Raw genomic sequence first — 9,799 nt, forward strand, 5'->3', positions numbered from 1 at the left:
GAGAAGTTTGGATTTACATTTCTCTGATGCCCAAAGATGTTGAACACTTTTTTTTTAATTTTATAAATTATTTTATTGATTTACATTGTGTAAAAATTTATTTTCCATTTGCTTTCATCTTTGGAGAACTGACTTGAGTTTGCTCCTTTTATTTTGAAAATATTCATGCCCAACTCTTCCCCTAAACTTCTGTATCCACCCTTACCTTTCTACCAGCTCCAATGCCCTGTCCTCTAACACCAACTTATGCTGTCTGTGCTCTTCTCTATGTGGTGCCATACACTCCAACTAAGCAATGTTCTTTTCCTCTTCCATATTAACAAGGTTTCACTGTGTGGGCCAAGCTGGCCTCAAATGCACAGCCCTCCTGATGCTCAACCTTGAGTGCTAGGATCAGAAGCATACACCAAGACAATTTTTATATGTATATCTATATGTATAATAATCAAGTAAAATATATTTAAGAAGTAATTGAACTTATTAAAAAATTGGAATTAGGTATTAGGAAAAGAAATTGTCCTGAAATTGTGTATGTACTTCTGAATATATAATAAAAGATGGATCTGAATTTGCATGATATGAATGTGTAATTTTGAACATAAATTTCCAACAAAATTTCCTAAAAGACTAATAAGCTTGTTCATGGGGCTTATTATCATCATTATCATAATTATTATTATCATAGAGTTGTGCTAGAAAATATGGCCCAATTTTTCAAATTAGTATGCATGCATTTGATAGCTGGCTCTTAGTGGAGCACATTGAAAGTATAGCTTTGTTTACAGCTAGTTTTGTTCTTATGTTTTCTTTTTTAAATATTGGCATTTAGAAACTCCTAAGAAAACATTTGTCTAAATTGAAGGACTTAGATCCACATGGTTAGGTGATTTTTATCCCTGCTCTAAAGATTTTATTGTCACAAAAAGCTTCTTGTTTGCTCCTAATTTAAATGATAAAATTAATGCACACTCATTTCTTAAAAGTTGAAAACAGTAAAAGATTTAAGTATGACAATTATTCACACATTGTCTCACTTAGTCAAAACAAAGTCACAGATAACTTTTTGATGGATCTCACATCTGTTTATGTTTAAAGTATAGAAATTAAAATTCACACTGACTTTTAAAAGTGAATAGTATGCTATAATCATCTTCAAAATTTCATACAGGTTATGGAAACACCATTCTATCAGCTAGATTCCAGTTAGAGGGCATCATATATATGTTTAGCACATAAGCAACTGAGAGAGGAGAAGAAACAGTCTTTGTGCATCCATGTATATATGTGTTTATGTGTGCGTATGCTGCTTTATGTTCATGAAAGCTAGACATCAACACTTGGTGTCTTCCTCTCTATTCTCCACCTTATTTTTGAGTAAGGGTCTCTCATTAACCCTGGAAATGCCAATTGTATAAAGGTTAGTGAGCTCAGGAGATCTGCCCATCATCACAGCAGGCTTTTAAAAATTAAACGTGCTTTATAGACAATTTCAAACATGTATGCACTACATATTGACCATTATCAACCCCCTCCCAAATCTTTAGACACTCACTTTTTATGAAAGTACATAGGATTCTGATCCCAAGTCTTACGCTTGCAAATCTTGTGCTTTATGTTCTAACTCATTTCCCCAGCCCTGAAAGATAAGTGGCATTTATGAAGCTCTTCTGTATTGATGTAGGAGGTATAGGTCTGATAGGCAGCAATGTAGAACTAAAAATAGCTATGACATAGCCAGGAGAATACAGATAAGCTACAGTTTTTGAAATAGAGCAGCACTTAGGAAGCCTTGCTAGAAAACCCCATTTGTTTCTCACGTCTATGCTTCAACCTCGGTAATGCAAATGCCTGCTCTCAGAAGCTGGTATCTACCCTGGAATTAAAGTAGATATTTTGTTCTGGAATTGGAGGAGGCAGAAGCTATGATGTGGATGCCATGGGATCTCAGGAGTTCTCGCAGTTTGAACAGAAGGAATAGTAGTTACAACCATGAAGGGCACCCTGACTTTCCCTAATCTTATTCCTGCAAGGCTTCCATGTACCTTCTAAATCTCACACAAAATATCCCATTCTGGCACTCTCAACTTAAAGCCACACAGAACAGGGTATTCTTAGAAATAAAGGCCTCCTTAAATGGATACAGTCCACAAAGTCATTTTCATTTCATGTCAAATAAGTCATTTTATGAAGTGCATATGCTGTACTCTATAGCACTGCACATACTTACTGAAATAAAAGGTCTTTAGATTTTCTAATATGGCCTGATGATTTTTTTGAGACGATAGGCTGTCACCCATCAGCCTTAGTCTTGCCTCATAGAAATCCTCCTGTCACATTTTTGACCATGCTGGGATATGGACTGAGTTTTAAAATTAATTAAATTAACTTGCTATGGAGTGTACTTGGACTAAAATTGAGAAACTTTATATAATTCTCTATTATATTTTGTGAAAGCATCATGTGAGATAAATATCAGTATTGCTGTTCATGCTAGTGTTTCTGACTTATATTCCATGTTGTTTGGGACGCTTTTAAAATACTAGTTCAACCTAAACACTGTGAATAAAGCTCGTACCTGAAAAACTTGATGACACAATATTTTGTGTATTGTTACTACTAAGTGTCTAATTAAAATGTTCATTTTGAACAGCTCAGGTATTTGTGAGAAGAGAGCAAACTTTTCACAAGATGAAGAGACAATATTTTCTACCAAAATAAATTTGTTTTAAAATGGTTTGCTATGCAAAATTTTAATTTGCAAGTTCTTTATAATAAATTTTAGTTATAAAAGTACAATAATGTAAGTGTTGCTTTCTTTATTAACATTTTAGATGCTAAAACTCATGTTTTCATCATCTAAAATATCAATAGTAAATTTCTTTTATCTTTCAAATAATGTTTTCAGTCCTATGAAGCCAGCTTTTAAAAAGTTATGACCTCTTGATTTTAAATTTAATGATCCTTTCTTTCACTTTCAAGCAACTAGAAAGAATGAATCCCAAAGGAGATACTCATACATCACTGAGAATAATTTGATGCTTTGGTTATAAGCAAATGCCTTCTTGAGAGCCTGACTAGGAAAGCATAATTCCACTACGTTCTTTCCTTGTAGTGCATTTTAGACGTGGTGGATTGTATAGGGGATTTTGAGATGAAAAACCTTGAGTGTTTTTCTCCTTGTAGACATCCTCTAACAGATACACCTCTCAGTTTACTGTTGACATTGAATTCCAGTATAATTCATCTATGTCAAAACAGCTACCCAGAGAAGGCAGACAGTAGAGGATGGCACTCCGGCTGTGAGGAGATGAGTCCCAGCAGGGAGATGGGCTGAGTTTGAAAATGCCTGCAACATTCTACCACTTTCTCCCTCAAAATTCACATGGTTTTTTTTTCCTTCATGGCAATTCTGCATGAATTCTTTGGCTATTAACTTTAAATAAACAATGCTTATTTCCCTAACAATAAACAGAAATCCCAGTTCTTGGTATTATTCATCCGTATGATTATGATCCTGCTTATTGGAATTAAAAGGCAACTAAAATATGGCTTCTAGCATTCTAGGTCTTCCACACCGTACTTCCCAACATTGTGCTGATCCCTATTACTCTGTCCTCCATCTCACTCCTTTTGTTCTTCTCTCTTGTCTCGAGATTGTAACTTAATAGCTTGTGTTTATCTTTCCTAGTATGTTTCCATTTCCCTCCACCTAGACTTTGAGGAAATTTTATTGTTAGATTCATATCATTTGATTTCTTGGATCACCCCTTACTTGGAACCTCAGAGGACTGATTGCCACTCAGACTAATAGACAGATAGGGGAGAGTAAAAGAATTGAGAGGAAGTGGCTATGGCAGATGATTACTGTAGCTATTTTAGAATCAGGTACTTTATCTCTAGACCCGTTCTTATTTATTATTTTCCCTAGAATGTAGAGCAATGCCAACAACCTAGAAACAATCAATGCATTTTCCAAGAAAGCAGAAGCAGTCATCCCTAAAAGAAATAGATACTGCATTAAAAATCAGCTTCCAGCTGATTCCTCCTAAATTGTGCCAGATGTCTTATTCTTGAGTTGTGGGCTGGGAAAACAAAAGACAGAGAAAGATGTTACCTCCTGTACTCTGCATCAGTCTGCCAGGTGCAACGTGGAACCAGCAGGGAAAATATGACCTCCTTGATATTCTCTGGAGTGTGTAAAAGGTGTGAGAGGTTTTTGTGTATCTTTTCTGTTGATTACAAAAAAACCACAGGTTACATTCTCTTAAAATCTCATCAAGTATCTTTTATCTTCAGTGATTCTGCTCAGTCTGTGGTATAACATCAGAGCTACTTCCCATTTACATTCAAATGCCACTTACCTTGGCACTGAACAGTGAAAATATGAAAGGCCCATAAGTCAGTTGAAGAGACAAGGAGAAAAGAGCCAACCATTTACAATTGAACTCAGCAAGCTCTCATGCTACCACTTAAGCATTTTGCAGGAAAAATAGGAGGGAGGATACATGATTCCAGGTAGATATTCAATAACTGACAAAAAAAGCAAATGCTATTATTCTAAGTTGTGAAACCTACATCCAATGACATTTTGAATGTCACATTCTATTTAGATCCTTGGCTATTATGTATAGGGGTTGATACTGATTTAATATAACATCTCATTGCCATCTGGAAAAATATGAATTTTGTCATTCTCCAAGATCTGAAATGTTGTAATACCACCATGGCACAATACATAGAAAATTCCATTCCAGGAAGCTTTGTTTTGTGTGGCAAGTGAAAAATACTGTATAAATTTACATGTAAGTTCTGTTCTTAATCTTATATCATCCTATGCATCCATCTATCTATCCATCTATCTATCAATCATCTGTCTACCTATTTATCTATCTAGAGTCATGGATTTAAACAATTATAGAAGCTGAAAAATCACACAATATTTGGAATTAAAAAATGTGGCCTCAGAACCATCAGTTGCATACTCTGTAAGCCTATAGGAAGGAATCATGATCTCAATCTGCAGGCCTCCGAATTGGAGTGCACAGAGGTTAGGAAGGGTAACTACCCAGGCTAAGGATTAAGTCAGAGCTGTGGGGTCATCCTTTCCTCTGCTCCTCTGTGCTATCCAAGCCCTCAGTGGACTGAAGATGGTTCCTCAGATTATGTAGCACGACACACTGTACTCACTTTGATAAGTTAAGTGCTGATCTCTTCTGAAACATTCTCACTGAACATTGTAAAGTAAGGCTTAACCATAGACATCCTGAAAACTACTCATTTGCTCTTAAAATTAGCCATCTGAGATCACCCTACAGCAAGTCAATCTGGTCAGAGTCTGCAGCCCTGTAACAGGAATGCATTTGGGTTTCTCAGAAGAGGAATCATCCTTCCCAGCACTGAAATCTGGAAAACACTATTTCTGTGCTTCTTATAAAGACAAGATAGTACAATGAATTTAGCATTCCCATAATAAATATAACAGTAAGTTTCAAATAGCTTTTGAATGAAGGCCAATGTCATTGCCAAGGCATAGTTTAGTTGACAGAATCTCAATAGGGCCCAAGAAGACTATCTCTAAATAGACTTTCAGTATCTTGATTGAACAAAGAGTAAATTTAACCCCCAGGTAAATGGTTTCCAATAGTCATGTTATATTGCTAGTTTGAAATTAATTGGCTAGAAGACCATTGAAGATGGACCCCTTTCTCATAATCAGCTTCAGGTTCCACCTACTGTCTTCCTAGTGACACAAAAAAAATTATAAACTTTTTATTCTTTGTGACTTTTACATCATTAGCCCCAATCCCATTCATCCCTCCTCCCCTCATACCTGCTCTCCAACCTTGCAACCCACCCCCAAATAGAGAAAAAAAATCTCATTGTGAAAGCTGTAGTGTGTCACAATGTGTCTGTCAGGATACCTATTACCCCCACACTTCTTTGCTTGCAAACAGTCATTGCAATGACTCATTGGTCTCTTACAAGGTCTCTAGTTTCTGTTACTCTGTCAATACTGGAACCTCATTGGGTCTTCTCTCAGATATCCTGATGTTGTACCACTCCATAGAGATCCTGGAGTTTTGGATTTGTAGGACCTGTCCCTTCATGCAATCCAGCAATTTTTCAGTGGGGTAGATTTTGGGGTGGACCGATTTAAAGCTCTGAATCTAGGCCTGAGAATTATCTAAGCTGGCCAGTCTTATGGTCACCCACTGGCTTTCCCACTCTTATGCCTTGGGGAATGGCTCACCAGCAACTCCCACATCCAGGGCCAACTCTACCCTGCTGCCTAGATGAGGTGCAAGGCCTGCCCTCCTGAATGTTGCTGCCAATGATGGACGGGGACAACTCTCCTACTTTCAAGACTCTGTGGCCATTTCTTCCACCTGCCATTGATGATGAGGGACAAGGGAAGAGAGAGGAGCTTTTCTCTATTGCCCATGTCATTCCCCTACAAAGAAGAGGCAGAGCTGATTCTCCTACACTCTATCCTCAGGGACAGCTCACCTGCAGCTCCTGCAATGTGCAGGCTACTCTCTGGAGTACGGCAGATGACTAGGGACAGGGGCAGCTCTCCTCCTCTCCTGCTTCCAAAATCATCTCTCCCACAACGCCAAAGTGAGGGGTGGGGCCAGTTCTGCACAGACCTCCGACATTAACATGTCATCGGGTTGCAGCCCAGACCAAGGACATCAGCCTGATCTTTTGTGGTAATAGACCGATGCTGCTGTAGGGCCATGGACCCAGAGGTGGCCCCCAGGGAGAGGCCAGGCAAGGATACTACCATGGTCCCAGGTGGCATCAATAGCTACTCACATCAGGCAGGTCCTCACTACCCTTGAGTCTCCATTTCTGCATCTCTTCATTTCAACTATATCCTTTGGTTTCTCTTTTTTACCTCCTCATTCCTCTACCACTTTCTTGCCCCTCTTGGTAGCAGCTGGGGTCTCTCATGTGTGGTCTCAAGAGTGCTATACACCTGTTGTGGATTATGGTGCCTGGCAGCATTTGTCTCCAGCATGGTTTGCTCCCCAAAGCCTGATGTGTGTCAGACTTGTGGTCATCTTGGGCTAGTATCGTGTCTGGGCTTCATGGCACTGGTCTGGTGGTTATCTCAGGTTTACTCGTTAAACAATCAGCCTGTGGACTCTTGTGATGGTTGTTTATCTTGGGCTCATTCCCAACTGGGGAAAGCCCCAAGCAGGGTTCTTTAAGTCTCCAGCCTTTCTCTCCTCCATCCTGGAAGCACATCCTGGAAGCCTGCCTAGTGTCAGACTGATGGTTATCTCAGGCTAGCTTGCTGTCTGGACCTTCTGGCTCCAGACTGGTGGTTGTCTCAGGCTCCCCAGCCCCCTATTTTATTTAGAGAACATCTTTCAGATGTTCATAGGTCAGAATATTGAGTCAGCCTCTCTGCCACCTCCTGATGCACATGTGACACAGCAGCCACACCTACAATGCCTCTAGGGGCTGGTTTATATGACTTTTTAAAGAAGGGGAAAAGTATCACAATATCCTTTTCTTAAGATTTAGTCTCTGATAAGTGGATATTAGCCCAGAAGATCGGAATACATGAAGTACAAAACACAAACCATAAGAAACTCAAGACTAAGGAAGACCAAAGTGTGGATACTTTGTTCCTTCTTAAAAGAGGGAACAAAATATCCATGGAAGGAGTTGTAGAGACTAACTATGGAACAGAGACTAAAGGAAGGACAATTCACAGACTTCTCCATCTGGAATCCTTCCCATAGTCAATCATCAAATCTAGACACTATTGTGGATGCCAGCAAGTGCTGGATGACAGGAGCCTGATATAGCTGTCTTCTGAGAGGCTCTGATAGTACTCGACTAATACAGAAGTAGAGGCTCACAGTCATCCATTGAACTGAGTACAGGGTCCCCAATGAAGGAGCTAGAGAAAGGACCCAAGGAGCTGAAGAGTTTGCAGCCCCTTAGGATGAAGAACAATATGAACTAACTAGTACCCTCAGAGATCCCAGGGACTAAAACATCAACCAGACAGTACACATGGTGGAACTAATGGCTTCAGCAGCATATTTATAGCAGAGGATGACCAAGTAGGTCATCAATGGGAGGAAAGGACCTTGGCCCTGTGAATATTCTATGCTCTAGTGTCAGAGAATGCCAGGGCCAGTAAGCAGGAGGGAGTGGAGTGGTGAGCAGGGGGAGGGGAGAGGGAACAGGGATTTGTTTTAGTTTTTGTTTTTTTATTTTATTTTATTTTATTTTATTTTATTTTTATTTTTTGGAGGGGAACCTGGGAAAGGAGATATTGTAAATAAAGAAAACATCTAATAAAAAATTTAAAAAAGAAATATTAACAACCTATTCCACAAAGAAAAAAAATATTTAGAATACATGTGAAATGGAAGAAGATGAAATTAGCAGGGTTGTGTTGAAGTCCACCAAGTGAAGGCAGTATCCTTGTGGGAAACCATGGTTATTTTGTTTGCACTGGTTTAATTTTTTTCTTTGTTAATGTGCAGATATGACATCTAAATTGCCAGAAAAATTATACAGTTGCTAACTAGCAGAAGGCTTTCTAGTAATGAACAAAGACACACAATTGTCCCCTCTATTAGAATTAGTCTAAATGGACATGTCAATCACCTAATAGAAAAATGCCCCTCTGGTTAGCTGTGGCTTCCAAAATGTTAAGAAAAATGTGTATAGCCTACATAAACCTGTAGACTAGCATGATCGTCCATTTAGTTGTGGTCCATTCTCATCTATTAGAAGTGTTTTTCTCTATAATGGTTCCTTTGGTCACTGCTTACTCTCTTCTGTTAGGGTTTCTCATATTAATTTGTAGTACATTCTTTCTGTCTTTCATACTATATCTTTTAAGTTTTATTTGATTTCATTTAATGGAGAATAACACAAGGGCTGGGGGAAGCAAGATGAAGATAAAGGCCCTAAGAGAAAGTTTATCAATGTAGTTTAGCAAATACAACTAATTTTCAAGGGTCATTCCCCCAAGTGTTGGATTGCTTTTAGATCTGCTCCAGTGGATACAAATGTGTCTAAGTGTTTATCCAACCAAGATACTCCACAGTTTCTTTAGGCCATTTCAACAAATCATCCTGTGCATAGATCTTTACTAGCATCCCTAAAATTTAGAATAAGCCAGTCACAATTGAAGTCAGCATTTTAAGTTTGAACTATTTTCTTTATGCCCACTGTTTTGCAAGTGTACTGAATAAATTAACTTGGTAACTCCAAGTACAGAGAAGCCCACTGCTTCTACTATTTAGAGGAATTTAATGTTTAAAGTTCAAACATAGCTTTAAAATAGACTTAGTTTGCTGTATAGTTAAAAATAGAGACAGTGACAAATGTCTCTGATTGTGCTAGAATCTAGGACTGACCTTCTGGATATACTTTTAGAATTCTACAGCTGTCTATATGAACAATTATTATTGAGTTATTGGTTTTGGCACAAGAAGAGTAAAGAATGAGTTTCAGCTCCATTTCTTAATTGCTCTTTTGTCTAAAATATGTATTTTAGTCTCTGCCGCCCAAAACAAAATAGAGGTAGAATAATTTTATTGGCCTTATAATAAATTGGAAAATTAAATAAGATAATAGTGATAAGAACATATCATAAGTTAATGGTAGTAGAAAATATTTACTATCATATTAATGGTTACATTTGGAAATTACTACTTGTACTACAATTTAAAAATACTTTACATTAAGCCCTGCCAAGAAACCAGGAAACCAAGTGACTGCCTGAATATCTGCTCTTTCCCCCTGCCATCGCCCCCCTTCTTCT

At 38.2% G+C, this 9,799-nt stretch overlaps 1 pseudogene; it reads right to left on the reverse strand.

The window, feature by feature from the left end:
• Positions 1-7,359: 7,359 nt before the first annotated feature.
• Positions 7,360-7,474, reverse strand: LOC116100188 (annotated as a pseudogene).
• Positions 7,475-9,799: the final 2,325 nt, after the last annotated feature.

This window comes from Mastomys coucha, unplaced genomic scaffold, assembly GCF_008632895.1.
Source record: "Mastomys coucha isolate ucsf_1 unplaced genomic scaffold, UCSF_Mcou_1 pScaffold20, whole genome shotgun sequence".
NCBI classification, from domain to species: Eukaryota; Metazoa; Chordata; class Mammalia; order Rodentia; family Muridae; genus Mastomys; species Mastomys coucha.